Below are 15,844 nucleotides of genomic sequence, written 5' to 3' on the forward strand. Positions count from 1 at the left end.
TCTGGGGTGACCATAGGATTGCAGACCCTACTCTCCTACAGGTGGCACAAGCAGTGCTGCAAGCCCCACCAGCAGCATTTGCTTTACAAGCCCTGGGCACACATGGTGCACTGTACTAGGGTCTGACAAGTAAATCAAATAACCAATAATGGAATCACTAATCCATTACATCACTTTACAATAGGGAGCACTTGCACTTTGGCACTGAACAGCAGTGGCAAAGTTCCCAAAGCATCTAGACGAACAAAAACAGCTGGCACTTACTCACCTTGATTGTGAGGTCTGCCCTCTGCAGCACCATCAACACTTCCCAGAGGTTGTGCAGATGTTCTTCCCAACTGAGGCAGAACATTGCAATGTCATCCAGGTAGGCGACATTGAAATCTTCCAGTCTAGCCAACACCTGGTTGACGAACCTCTGAAAGGTGGCAGGGGCATTCTTCATCCCAAAGGGCATAACCCGGAATCGGTAGTCCCCATCTGGTGTGGAGAATGCTGACCTCTCCTTGGCCCCATCAGATAAGGCGTTCTGCCAGTACCCATATGTTAAATTAAACGTACTAAGGTACCGTGCATCCCTCAACCGATCGATGAGCCCATCAGCTCTGGGGGTGGGGTGCCCGTCAGTCCTGGTGACTGAATTGAGCCCTCAATAGTCCACACAGAACCTGAATTCCGGCGTGGCACCGTGTTCGGCAGCCTTTGGGACCAATGCCACTCTGGCGCAAGGACTGTTTGAGGACTCAATCACCCCTAGTGCAAACATCTTGGAGACCTCCTCCTTGATGCAAGCTCTCACCCTGTCAATCACTCTATAGGTTTTGTGTTTTACAGGAGGACTGTCCCCAGTGTCCACATCATGGACGCACCATTCAGTGACACCAGGGGTCAGGGAGAACAAATCAGAAAACTGCCCCATCAGCTGGCGGCAGTCATTCTGCTGCTCAGGGGTCAGGGTGGTAGAGAGGTTTACACTGTCCACTGACCCATCTTGCTCCTGGGCACACAGGATGTCAGTAAGAGGCTCAGTCTCCTCTTCCATTCCAGCATCTGTTGCTAGGAGCATGTCCACTTCGGACCTCTCCAAGTGGGGCTTCAGGCGGTTAACATGCAGGACCCGCAAAGGGTTCCTAAGAGACCACAAGTCCACCAGGTAGGTGACATTACTCTTGCGCTCCACCACCTCAAATGGTCTGGTCCACCTATCCTGGAGCGCACAAGGCTCCACACTGGGGCCATAAACCAAACCTTTTGTCCAGGCTGAAACTCGATCAGAGTGGCATTCTGATCATACCACCGTTTCATCTCCTCCTGCCTGGCTTCCAGATTCGTCTGGGCGAGTTGTCTGAAACGCCTAGTCTGGTTTCTGAAGGCCAGCATGTAGCTATAGACATCCTGGGGATGTTTACTGGGATCTTTCTCCCAGCCTTCTTTCACCAAACTCAGAGGTCCTCTTACAGGGTGACCATACAGCAGTTCAAAGGGACTGATCCCTAAGGACTTCTTTGGCACCTCTCTGTAAGCAAACAGAAGGCACGGCAAGAGGACGTCTTACTTATGCCTCATGGTTTCCTCAAGACCCATAATCATACCCTTCAGGGACCGGTTGAATCTCTCAACCAGCCCATTACCTTGGGGGTGGTTAGGAGTGGTGAACTTCTAGGTTACACTACACTCCTGTCACAGGGACTTTATATATTCTTAGATATGAAGTTGGTATCACGGTCTGACACCACCTCTCTGAGGAACCCCATGTGAGAGACAATCCCCATCAACGCACGACTCACCATGGGGACCGTCACAGTCCGGAGAGGGATGGCTTCCGGGTACCGGGTGGCATGGTCCACCAAGACCAGGATGAACCTGTTGCCCATGGCTGTCTTGGGATTTAGAGGCCCCACAATATCAATACCCACCCTCTCAAAGGGGTTGCTGACCACAGGGAAAGGTTGGTGAGGAGCTTCATGCTTCCTCCCACTCTTACCACTTGCCTGGAAAGTCTGACAAGTCCAGCAATGAGTATCTGAACTATTGTGCATTTGGGGCCAGTAAAAGTGGGTGACAAGCCTCTCAAGGGTCTTGTCTTGCCCCAAATGTCCTGCTAAAGGCACATCATGAGCCAGACCTAGTAGGAAGGCTCTGAAGCGCTGGGTTACCCCCAGCACATGGGCTGACCCAGGCTCAGTAACCCTAGGCTCACTATACAGGAGACAATTCTCCCAGTAGATCCAAAGTGATCCAAACTGATTAGCTGCTGCCTGGTATGGGGCCTGTTGCCGCAAAACCACAAGAGAAGGGCACATCTTCTGCTCCTCGTAGAACTCTTCCCTGAAGGGTCTTCCTTCCTTCTGCCAACGGCTCAGCTCAGGCAGGTCCCCGAGTTCAGCTACTTGTTCCCCTGTAGGTTCCAGGGCATCCCCCTCAAGGTCTGCCTCCTCCGGGAACTTTGGGGGACGGTGTCCCGCGCTCCGGCCTCTTTTCTTTAAGGCAGGCACATGGGCCACTCTTTTAGGCTAGAGGTCCTCTTGAACATCTTTATCGGCTGCCATTGACCGAGTGGTCACACATGCCCACTCAGGCAGACCCAACATCTCCAAATGAGAGCTCCCCTCCACCTTCGCCCAAGGGGAGCTCTCCAAATCATTGCCTAGCAGACAGTCAACAGGCATGGCTGGCCTCACAGCTACTTGAAAGGTACCTGAGACCCCCCCCCCCCACTCAAATGGAACCCGAGCCACCTTGCAGTGGCTCTCTGAATTGTCAGTGGCAATTACAGGGTAGAATACATTGTGGATCACCTGCTCTTCAGACACCAGCCGACAACTGACAGCTGTCACACTGGCTCTGGTGTCTCTCAGAGCTTCCACCCCATGGCCATTGATGGTCACCCACTGCCTGTATTTCTTAGTGTTATCAGGCAGTTGAGTCCTAGGGACCATCTCACTGTCTCTTAATGAGACCTGGGACCTCTCTGCGGGACCCCTCCCACCTTGGACACCCAACTCTTCCCCCATATCTACACTAGCCACCTGCCGGGGTAATGCACCAGTGGGTGCAGTGGTAACTGTTTTGGGACACTTAGGACTTCCCCTGAAGTGAACCTCGTGACCACAGCTAAGCCAGATCTTGGGACCCCCATTCCCAGGCTTACCTGGCTGGACCCATGGTTTCTTCTCAGTGGGAGGCTGGGAACCCTTCCCTTGGTTCCCTTGGGAATTACTTTGGGACCCTACAATGGCAGGCCTGAGCCACATTTTCCAAGCTGCTTTTGTGTGTGGCACAATCAGTGCTGCAAGCCCACCAGCAGCATTTGCTATACAGGCCCTGGGCACACATGTGCACTGTATTAGGGTCTGACAAGTAAATCAAATAACCAATCATGGAATCACTAATCTAGTACATCACTTTACAATAGGGAGTACTTGCACTTTGGCACCGAACAGCAGTGGCAAAGTTTCCAAAGCATCTAGACCAACAAAAACAGATGAGGCAACAGCAAAAAGTGGAAGGGTGACTCACGCCAATGGTGCCAAGTCTAACATCTCCCCTAAGTGTTTAATCTTGTAAGATGGCCAAGACAGTACCTTAATTCCAGTATTTGATTTCCATTCCTCCCCTGACATTTGTTTGTCTCTTTCCAGTTAGAAAGTCCACTTGCTGTCTGAAAGATTCACTTCCCCAGAGAGAAAGTCCTCCATCAAGCTCTTCGCATCATCAGACCCTTCTATAATCGAACAATCAATCATCCTCATCTTTGAGGACCTGCTAGCATTTTCTGTTTCTTATTTCCTTGGTGTGCCTTCCAGAATATGTACCCACTTCACAGTTCACAAATGCATTACCATTCAATTCTATCTGCTGGGTCATCAAGTTTTCTGACCTTACTTCCCTTCATTTGCTACAACCCACTTTTGTTACAGAGGCCATAGTGGGCTCCTAAGCTGTCAGCCTTGATGTCATTCTATCTATCCCCAGATAGAGCCTGTTCAGAGTTATCATCAGGGCTCCCTCATCCTGCCTTAGAACTTCCACTGTGTCTTGATGACCTGGCTTGCCACCGCTCCCACTCGTCGCAACATCCTGATAGTGAGGCGGAGACTGAGAATATTCCTCCAATGAGCTCTCACTTGTAGATTTCGCACGTAGTGGTCTTTGGGTTTAATCTTTTATTCACCATATTGTCCTGTGCATCTCATTATCTCATTAACCTCTCCTTAACATCATCTCTCTCCCTTCATTGCTTTCCATCCGTTCCTTTGTGAATCCATCTAGCCTCCTCAGTCTATGTATTTACTTTCTACTGACCCTGTTTCTCTCCTTTCTTGAATTTTGTTTTTCTCTGTATCTCCCCTCTATTTTTGCCATGCACTCAGATTCCATCAATTCTACTAACCTCCTCTCTTATTCTGTTGTTCTTTGCTTCTTCTCTCATTATATCTCCCTGTATCACCGCTCTCATTCTCATTCATCCCTTCCTACCCTTTTCACATTCCCAACACCCTCCTTTTATCTGTCTTGGGTGGGCTAAAAAGAGTTGCTTTTTGTTCTCTTCTCCCATCTTTTATCTTCCTCTTATATGGCATTGCTCTTTATATCCATTATGTTACAGATCAGGGACTTTGCTTCACTTTCCATTACTTCATGACGTCTAATTGAGTGAGACTGTATGACACAGTCTCACTCTTGCACCATCCACCATCAGAAACAGATGCCCTCTCACACTGTGAAACACACCACTACTCATGAGTCATTGTAGTAATGGTGTATGTCTGTAAAGAATTGCATGTAAGAATAGTAACCATGTAATTGTGGATTGTTGTATATGTAATGAAGGTATTCCATTTCTACTGTTGAGAATTGTTATGTTTAATTCTTCCACTGAAACTTCAGTAAGCTGCATGCATGTTATTTTCTCTCTTGTATTTATCTTAATAAATAAATTTTTACTCAACTATTATAAGTGTCTTCGTAACACTTATTTACTACAAGAAATACTGCAATTTTTGGCGACAAGGTTGGGCGAATTGGTATTTTTTTTGTGGTTTTGAAGCACATGGACCCCGAAGATCTACTGGATTACGATCGTGAGTGTGGACTTTGCCCGTGAGTACTTGTACCGAACTGTGGTTTGTAGAGTACTCAGTGGAGTGGATTTTTTTTTATACAAGATCCAGCGTGGAAAGTATCCTGTGGGGAGCTGTTAAATCTACGAGTCTATGCAGGTAACATTTCTGCCTGTCTTCGTCGGATCACTGACATAATATCGATGTCATAAATATCGATGTCGCAGAATTTCGATTAAAAAATATAGAATACCAAAATATCGACTTCCTATCTCCAAACAGGTAAGTACAAAAATATCGAATCAAAAATATCGATGTAAAAAATATAGTTAGTTAAAATATCGAATTTTTAAAATATCTTAAAAGTAATGTAAAAGTAATGAAATAATAAATATAATTAACTTAAACATACTTAAAATATTAAATAACCTTAACATTAATAAATAATAATTTAGTTAAAAATAAATAAAACTACAATTACAATTTTTAACACATATATATATATATATAAACATAATATTAATAAAAAATATACTATATTTTTACCATAAGATAGCAGGAGTGTGGTTCCGTGAATTCTGGACCCTTGTCATAAACATCGTCGAATCATGACGATTTTGGTATCAATAGACCGAGAATGACGAATATACTATATACGAGTGTTTTCGTCATGTTCGATTGACGTGATCACCCTAAAATCAGAGATTCTGTCCTGAACCCTCGGGTTCCATTTTGAGTACGGCAGCCATTTTGAGGTTGCCCTCACATAGGCCAATGACTAAGGCCAAAACGAGTCTTAGGGAGACGTACACCTTTGCAGACTTTTGTGTGACCTGGGCAAGCTGACTCCACTGCCCGAAGCCAAACCTGTTCGGCCAGTTCTTTTCCCAGTGGCCGCTCGAGATTAGGATCAAGGCACAGCTTACCATAAACCCTTCATTGCACACAACTATGTCTAATCTTACTCACACCTGTCTCTGTACTTTTCTTCATGGCCTGCTTTACGAGGAGGAGGTGCCCGTTTTTATTAGGGGTCCGTCCAGGTATCTGATGAAAAGTGTTGGGCCTTGCCGGGTAATTGATTGTGGGCTGGACAAACTGAAAATGGGCTTGTCATCATGAATCTGCTTTTTCTTTGTCGTAGAAATATGTGAATGGTCAACTGTAAAATAAGGAATGTTTGCCTAAAGCATAATATTTTGTATAAAAGGGATGGCTGGCTTTGTAAGATTGAGCAGTCTCCTGAGAATATACACTGTGTTGTACTTCTAGGATACCTGTTACTGGCTGCAGCCAATAAATTTGATCTTTGAAGTCACCAAGAAGTCTCTGCGTTTCTGTAGTCCGAGACAGGAGAACTCGAAGTCTTTGGGTGCGTTCCCTGGCACCGCTGGGTTCTAAATAACCCGGTACTTCATTTGGCGCCCAACGTGGGGCGATTTCAGCGGTACCGGTCCAAGCCTGAGGTTCGTGAGGAGCTTCGTGTGAAAATTCTGGAGGAAGGCCAACCACTTTATCGACCCCTGTATGTCGTCGTGGTCCGAAAGTCTTTGCTGCGAGGTTCCCCGTTTTCCGACGGCTACGAAGGACTGCTGCCCTGACTATCGCCCTGTCTTTGACCCTTTGATGATTTGTAGAGCGAGACGATAGACGAGTCTTCTGGTGACGTCATCGATACTTCAGTTAAGTATGAGTGGAGCGTCTCCCAGTCCTTAGTTTGGTTCTTAGTTTGGGTATTCCCTTGGGATCTTTGATTTGGAACTTCAAGTACCAAAGCCGAGGGACTTGTGTATTCACGAGAATATCGTATTCGATATCCCCTTGAAGTTTGAAGCTAGACTAGAGAGCGAAGATGCCTGGTCTTAGCAGACTTGGAAATTTGTTTTGTCTCGGTTGTAATAGGGATTCCCGATTGGAGGACTCGTGTCCGGTTCCTCCGATTGGAACTCCAACCTATGAGCTGTACGTGAAGCACGGCGTGGGCCCTATCGCGTATAATGAAGTATGGATCCGATACACCAGGAAAGATGGTGTTCTAAAGTGGCCCCAATATGGTAGTTTTGACACAGAAGTTTTAGATAATCTAGAGGTTAGACTTTTTAAGAAGAAAGCCCGACCGGCGATGTTTGACTCTTTCCGCCTATGGCGAAAGGAAGCCAAACAGAAAGAAATTAAATTAGCAAAGAGAAATAAAAGAGAAAAGGGTATCTCGATAATGCAAGCTGCTATGCAGTATAAAGATAATGAAGAAGAACAAGCAAGTGAGCAGTTGCACAGGCAACGTAAAATGGCGATTGATAAGTGCTATCCAGTTTTGCCGCCTCTTCAGCAAGATGCAGCAAAGGAACTCGAGAAAGATCCTTTAATGTCACATTTGTTGAGTTCGCCACCCCCTTATGCACAGAGTGCCACAGCACCTCCACAACCTTTAGTTGTACAACCACCAGTTGTGCAGCTTCCAGTTATTCAACAGCCGCCAGCTCCTCTTCAGTTGGCTCCCACTGCTATGGCGCAGCCTCCTCAAGGGCCGCCGACTTTGCTACCTACTCCACTTATACTTCCTACGACTTTGCCTACTGTATCAACTACTTCTTCCATTATTCCTCCTGATACTACCTCTGCGTCTGCCTTGTCTCATCCTGTCTTTCCTCCTGTTCTTTTGTCGACTTCTCCTTCTGTTCGACAGAGAATGACTGATACTGTTACTAGTCTCTTGTCTCCTTTCTTTGGGTCATTAACTACAACCCCTGTTTCAGAACGTAAACAGTTACGTAGCCAACTGCCGGATTCTAGAGAGAAGGGAGTGTTGGATCATTTAGCGCATAAATGGGTTACTGATCCTACAAGATATGAGTTAGAGTCTGTTATGGATGTCTTCCGTCAATGGGAAGCACCGAAGCAGAGATATGTTTTTGACAAAATGTGTGTTTTTCTTTGTGAGGAATTGGAGGATAATGATTTGGAATCCAATCCGCCTGAGTTGGGCCATGTACGGTTTGAGTTTGCGAAGGGCACGATTGTGGGTTCCGAGGTTGAGAGAGCGGTTGCAACATTGTTGTCATTTAGGAGTGAGGCTATCTCTCGGTCGTTGTTTGAACCTGATCCCTCTGCTAGGAGAAAAGCGCGACAATATCCAATGAGAGAAGTTCCCCCAGTTTAAAAAGAAGGGGATCTAGCAGCTAATCCACCTGTTCAGCCTCATTTTCAGCGTGTTTGGGTACATGTTCCATGGAAACGAGCTGAAGTTTTAGCTCTTAAACAGACCTTACCTGACCCCCGTAAAAAACCTGCAGGGTATTATAAGGAATTATCACAGACCGCAGACTCATGTGTTATGAATCTAGCTGATATAGACATGTTGTTTGGAAATGTGGTTCCACAGCCTTTATGGGGATTGATTCGTCATACGGATCATGCGCAAGAGTTAGGTGATTCATGGGTTAATATTGCTGCTGCAGATGTCCGACAGGTTGGTGGTGCTAAACCTGAGCCTTTAGTAGCAGAACTCCCTGGTAAGATCGGTACTTACACGAAGACTTTAATGCCTGCGATGCGTGTAAATTGGGATAAACTGTCTGCGTGTAAGCAGAAGAAAGATGAAACGGTGTCCGATTTCTTCACTAGGTTTGAAGAAACGTTTATCGACCACAGTGGTCAAGATATGAGTACTGAAGGTGGTCAACGGTTGTTTGTTGACAAATTCGGGAATAACTTGCTTCCCGATCTGTGTAGGAAATTGAAGGATTCAGAGAGTTCTTGGGCCGTTTCCTCTTCAGCCCAGATATTGGCTACTGCACAGTACTACGAAAATAGGGATAAGGATGAGAAAGATAGGGCAGACAAGAAAACTAAAGAATTGAAGACGAAAGTGCTTTTACAGCAAGCGTATCCGCCCGTAATAACCAGCGTGATTATCAGCAGCCTCAGCAGTTTCAGAGAAACTCGCAAAGGTTCGAGTTCTCTCAACCACGTTTTCCTGTAGGACCTAATCAATGTGCATATTTCAAACAAGAGGGTCATTTTAAAAGTAGCTGCCCTGTTTTGTGACAGCGTATGAATGGTGTTTCTAGCGCAAGAGGTCGAGGTGTCCCACAAGCACCTAGAGGTAGAGGATGTGGAAAATTCCCCCAGAACGCGCGTCCCTTTCCTCCTCAAAATTCAATGAATAGTTTTGATCAGCAGTATAACGCGTCTGTTAGGACGACTCAGTACATGCTGATGACTATTATGCGGAGGGTGAGAATATGGAAGGTGACGATTACTAGGACAGCCATAGACAAAGAGAGGGAGTTGTTTCAGTTCCAGTAGATCAGAGTGGACCTTATGTTGAGGTGATTACATCAGGTGTGTCAGAGCCTTTTCTGTTGGATACTGGTGCTACAAAGAGTTCTATTATGCACTCTAAACTCCCTGGCGCACCTTTGTTTGGCGAGACGAATGTTTTAGTAGGTTTTTCTGGCTCCCCGGTTAGGAACCCGATTTCTAGTCCTATGTCCCTTTCTGTTGGACCTTGTGAATTCGAAGCACCCCTTATTCTGACAACAGGTTGTGGTGAGAACTTGTTAGGATTGGATCTGTTGAAAAGATTGTATGCGACGTTGTATTGTTCTCCTTCGGGAGTACAACTTACACTGGGTAAGAAAGTGGTCTCTCCAATGTATTTGTCGAAGGATAAACTTCCGACAGAATTGTCGTTTCTTCCTGACATTCTTTGGGCTACTGGTCCTAATGATGTAGGTCTTTTGGAAATACCGCCATATGTCGTGACATTGAAAGCCAATGTTAAAATGCCACGCATTCCCCAATACAAGATCTCTAGTGAAGGTGGAAAGGCGTTGTTAGCGATCATTTATGATCTGATTGAAAAAGATGTAATTGAAGAAACTAGAGGTAACGTTTGCAATAGTCCTGTTCTGCCTGTTTTGAAACGTACTGACCCTTCTCAGCCACCTGTTTACAGGTTCGTGATTGATCTTAGAGAGGTGAATAAGATCGTTGTGCCACAATTTCCAGTTGTTCCTGATATCACTGCCCTATTGACTATGATTCCAGCTTCCGCGACTTGGTTCTCGGTGATTGACTTGAAGAATGCTTTCTTCAGCATCCCGATTGCCGAGGAGAGCAGGGATATTTTCGGCTTCTCTTTAGGAGGTCGAATCTTCCAGTTCAAACGCGCTCCTCAAGGCTACTGTGAAAGTCCATCAATCTATAGTCAGGCTCTAAAAACACAACTTGATGCGATTGTTCTACCTGATGGCGCTGCGCTTCTTCAGTACGTCGACGATTTGTTAGTTGCCGCCGATACAGAGGAAATATGTAAGAAAGCTACTTTATCATTGCTACATCATTTGTCTGATTTCCATCACAAGGTGTCTCTTTCTAAATTACAGTATTGTCGACAAGAAGTGACCTACTTAGGTCATCTCTTATCGAAGGAGGGAAGAAAACTGACCCCAGAAAGAATTCAAGCAATTGCAAAATTGAGTGTGCCAATGACAGAGAGAGAAGTGCGTGCTTTCTTGGGTATTACATCATATTGCAGACAATGGATACCAAATTTTTCTTTGCTGGCCAAACCTTTGGTAGCATTAACTTGTAAAGATACACCAAATCCCCTTCCGTGGTCTGAAGATTGTCAGAAGAGTTTTTCCGAATTGCGTGATGCATTGTGTTCGGCTCCTGTGTTGGGTACCCCCGACTACAGTAAGCCCTTTACACTGTATGTCCATGAGAAAGAAGGATGTGCATTGTCAGTGTTGACACAGTCTTTTGGGGATAAGCAGCGTCCATGCGCGTATTTTTCGTCGACTTTGGATCCGGTAGCTAGAGCGCTGCCGAGTTGTTTGAGAGCCACAGCGGTAGCAGCTGTGTCTATTCGACAGTCTGCTGGTTTAGTGATGAATAATATGTTGATTGTGATGGTTTCACATGCAGTGGACACTTTGTTAAACAGGACCAAGACACAGCACTTAACTAGTGCTCGATTGTCAGGTTACGAGTTGACACTTTTAGCGAGTCATGTGCACATAAAAAGATGCCACACGTTGAATCCAGCTACGTTGTTGCCGATTGTAGCAGAGACAGATGTTTCTGAACAGCATGATTGTTTTCTCAGGGCAGAAGAAGAAACGAAAGGGAGAGTAGATCTTAAGGACACTCCTCTTGTGAAGTGTGATGGTACCCTATGGGTGGATGGTTCATGCTTCAAACTTCCGAATGGTGATACGGCTGCGGCATATGCTGTTACCACTTTGCACACTTTGCATACGATTGTTGAAGCTGCACGTATCCCATATAATTCAGCTCAAGCAGCGGAGTTGATTGCACTTACGAGAGCGTGTGTGTTGTCAAAAGGAAAGAAAGTGACCATATATACCGACAGCCAGTATGCGTTTGATGTGGCTCATAGTTTTGGACGATTGTGGAAGGAACGTGGGTTCCTCACGTCTCATGGAACTAAGATTCAGCATGGTCAACTGGTGAATGAGCTCCTTGACTCACTTACTTTGCCGTTACAAGTTGCGATTGTGAAATGCAGTGCACACAAGAAGGTTACTGACGACGTTGGTCGCGGTAATGCGTTTGCTGATGAAGTTGCAAAAGAAACAGCAAGGGATGTGATGAGTCGAATGTATGTTGCGGGCCCTGCAAGTTGGGTTGGTGATGTTGGAATGTGTGAAGATACGATAGAGAGTGTGAGGTCTATCCAAGCTGAAGCTACAGAGAAAGAGTTGAGTGTGTGGAGAGAGAGTACGGGTAAATTAGATGCAAATGGTTGTTGGGTTGAATTGTCAGAGCATCAGCGATGGTTGTTACCCGATGCGTATGTGCTTGCAGTGGTTAAAATGGCCCATGGAATGGCTCATATCAGTGTGAAAGGGATTTGTAAGTTGCTGGCTCCAGTATGGCAAAATGCTGGAATTCCTGAGTGTGCAGAGAATGTGGTCAAGAATTGCATGGTGTGTCTGAAATACAATCCTGGTAGGGGAACACCAACTCCAGCTGGTCATTTTGCGCCTCCAACGTATCCGTTCGAGGTTTTGCAGCTAGATTTCATCCACATGGAGAGGTGCAACAACCTGAAATACGTACTCGTTGTTGTTTGTGCCTTTTCAAGATGGGTAGAAGCATATCCCCTGAAAGATAACACTGCCTTATCCACAGCTAAAGCCCTTGTCAAAGAATTTTTCCCTAGGTTTGGTTTGCCGAGAACGGTCTGGAGTGCTAATGGGAGTGAATTTGTGGGTCGAGTGATGAAGAAAGTATGTGAAGGGCTAGGAATCGGGCAAAAATTCCACGCTGCAAATCACCCCCAATCAGCTGGACTAGTAGAGTGCTACAATGGCACTCTAAAACTTAAACTGGCCTAGATACAAGCAAGCTCTAGCTTTAAATGGCCCGATGCTTTACCATTAGCACTTCTATCGACAAGAATGACTGTGCATTCGCGAGTGGGACTTAGTCCACACGAAATTGTGTTCGGCCGCCCGGCCAACATATGGGGAGTGCCAAGGCCGACAAAATTCAGTGAGATCGAACACCCTGTACTACTTGATTACTTGTATGATTTGACGGCTAAATTGCGTGTTTTACACCAACAGGTTCACGATACTTTGCCTCAGGTGTCTGAGGATCCAGGGCACATCATCAATCCTGGATCGTGGGTCCTAGTTAAAAACTTCCAGCGGACAAGGAATGATCAGCCCCGTTGGACCGGCCCCTACCTAGTCCTTTTGTCAACGAGATCCGCCGTGCGAGTGGAAGGAAAGAAGAACTGGATACACGGCGTACATTGTAAGAGGGTCCCTTTGCCTCTGCCGTACGACCGGTGGGTCCAGGAGAGTATTGCTGAGACTGAGACTGTGCCTCGTTTCCTGCCTTTCAGTGATGCACGTGTAAAAGGAACAAATTCTGAACGTGAGAGTGACAATCTTTTGCAAGAAGCTGTGCCACCGTCAATTTGATTGGACACTACAGAGCCTGAACTTTTGTTCCAAGATCAGACATTATCTGGAAAAAGCCGTTATAATCTGAGGCCGAGAACCATGGAAAAATAAATTCCTTTTCTTTGCTATTTTTGAAAGTGCAGCTCTCTCATCTGAGAAACTTTTTATTTTTGTTTTTCGAACCACCATCCGGGTTCAGCTGTAGGGTCGCGGGCGACAAGTCTTTGGAGTGCAAGCCGGAGACACAAGGTCGACGGTTCTGGTTGGTCCTTGGGAGTTCCCTGGACTGACAGGCGCATTCCTTAGCACGGAACACCCTACCTCGCGAGCAGCAAGGTTAGAGGATGGAGTTTTTCGAGATGGAGAGACCTGCCAAAGAGATGAACTTTAAAGCCAAAATGTGTATAATGATGACCAAGAAACGTTTTTTGATGTTATGCATTTTCATGTTGCTTAGCGTAATGACGTTTTTAATAGGATATGCTTTATTCTCTTTTCAAGTGACATTTGCACCCACTACACCGCCCATACCTCCTTCTACTGTTTCCTCGCATTCTTTTCATCCTCTGCCTGAACATGAGTCCGCTAGAAGATTAGAGTTCGTTAATAACTCCCTCGTTCAGCTTTTGCACCAACACCAATTAGTAGTGAACACGACTAACTGTTGGGTGTGTGGTCTTATGCCTCATACTACTGATAAAGGTATCCCTTACCTGATCCTGCCCTTCAGCCATAATGGTTCTGTATGGGCATACACAACGATGTTCATCTATGCTCGTGAAGTCCACCCCCTACGTTCTATAAAAGACAATCCAAAGAATAGTGCTCTAGTTAAGGGTATAGTGGATATGATTAGAGGAGCTACTTCCTATGAGACTATTCCGAGAGATGAGACACTAGCATATATTGGATGGAATATAACCGAATACTGAGTTAGTCTGAGTGAGAACCAGCGAGCAAAAAGATCCTCCCCGATTTGGGTCGTACCCCATCAGGGTCCTCTATGTCTGCAAGGTAATGGCAAGAATCCCAGAGCTCAGCTAGGGAAGAGTATTTGCAATGAGACGTATGTCTTTGCGTCCCAGACTTCCCCTTCGTTCCTAGCAGCTAAGGGTACCTATTTCATCTGTCATGATAGAGCATACACATGGTTGCCCCCTGACTTCTCGGGCACATGTTTTGTTTCGTTCCTGTTGCCTCCCACCTACACAGCTGCGGCAGATTACCACAAGACACGGGTAGTTAGAGGTGTCTTCAGTAAGGAAGACACTGCAGGACAAGAATTGGGAGACTTCTTGAAGGGTTTTCTGCCGTTTTGGGGACCTATGGTTAACAGTAGGAATATAAGGCAATTAACGAGGGTGGTTGAGTCCACCGTAGTTGAAACTGCCGGTGCCCTTAGTAACTTGACTGCTGAGCTCCAGTCGGATCGTCTTATGACCCTTCAGAACAGGGTTGCGTTAGATGTCGTACTTGCAGACCGAGGTGGGGTATGTAAAGTGATCCAATCCAGTTGCTGTATTTTCATTCCAGATAACGCTCCAACAGTGTACCAGGCAATTTCCAAACTGCATAAGATCTCCGAATCTATACATGTGGATAAAGGAGATTGGTCGTTGATGGGATGGTTCTGGGAACTGTTATCCGCCTGGGGATGGAAGATTCTGATGGTCATTGGGATGGTCTTAGCCATTCTTTTCCTGTTCTGTCTTTGTGTACAGTGTGCTCCTGCTATATGTGGCCTCTGTGCTACATTGTGTGTAAGGAAACCTGTATCGAGGGACGAGCTAAGTAATAGGATGATGCTACAGCAACATCTCAATGATTTTATGAATATAGACCTGGACTCATATTAGCATGAGTGTAGGTAATTGCCTATGTAAGGGCAAAAGGAGGGTCTGTGGTTCCATGAATTCTGGACCCTTGTCATAAACATCGTCGAATCATGACTATTTTGGTATCAATAGACCGAGAATGACGAATATACTATATACGAGTGTTTTCGTCATGTTCGATTGACGTGATCACCCTAAAATCAGAGATTCCGTCCTGAACCATCGGGTTCCATTTTGAGTACGGCAGCCATTTTGAGGTTGCCCTCACATAGGCCAATGACTAAGGCCAAAACGAGTCTTAGGGAGACGTACACCTTTGCAGACTTTTGTGTGACCTGGGCAAGCTGACTCCACTGCCCGAAGTCAAACCTGTTGGGCCAGTTCTTTTACCAGTGGCCGCTCGAGATTAGGATCAAGGCACAGCTTACCATAAACCCTTCATTGCACACAACTATGTCTAATCTTACTCACACCTGTCTCTGTACTTTTCTTTATGGCCTGCTTTACGAGGAGGAGGTGCCCGTTTTTATTAGGGGTCCGTCCAGGTATCTGATGAAAAGTGTTGGGCCTTGCCGGGTAATTGATTGTGGGCTGGACAAACTGAAAATGGGCTTGTCATCATGAATCTGCTTTTTCTTTGTCGTAGAAATATGTGAATGGTCAACTGTAAAATAAGGAATGTTTACCTAAAGCATAATATTTTGTATAAAAGGGATGGCTGGCTTTGTAAGATTGAGCAGTCTCCTGAGAATATACACCGTGTTGTACTTCTAGGATACCTGTTACTGGCTGCAGCCAATAAATTTGATCTTTGAAGTCACCAAGAAGTCTCTGCATTTCTGTAGTCTGAGACAGGAGAACTCGAAGTCTTTGGGTGCGTTCCCTGGCACCGCTGGGTTCTAAATAACCCAGTACTTCAGGAGAGTAACATTTACTATTACCACTCCAGTAAATACAACAGTAGAGAAAGCGTTGGATTGCGTAGAGGTAAAAATTACTA

The sequence above is a fragment of the Lissotriton helveticus genome, chromosome 5_1 (genome assembly GCF_964261635.1).
Source record: "Lissotriton helveticus chromosome 5_1, aLisHel1.1, whole genome shotgun sequence".
NCBI classification, from domain to species: Eukaryota; Metazoa; Chordata; class Amphibia; order Caudata; family Salamandridae; genus Lissotriton; species Lissotriton helveticus.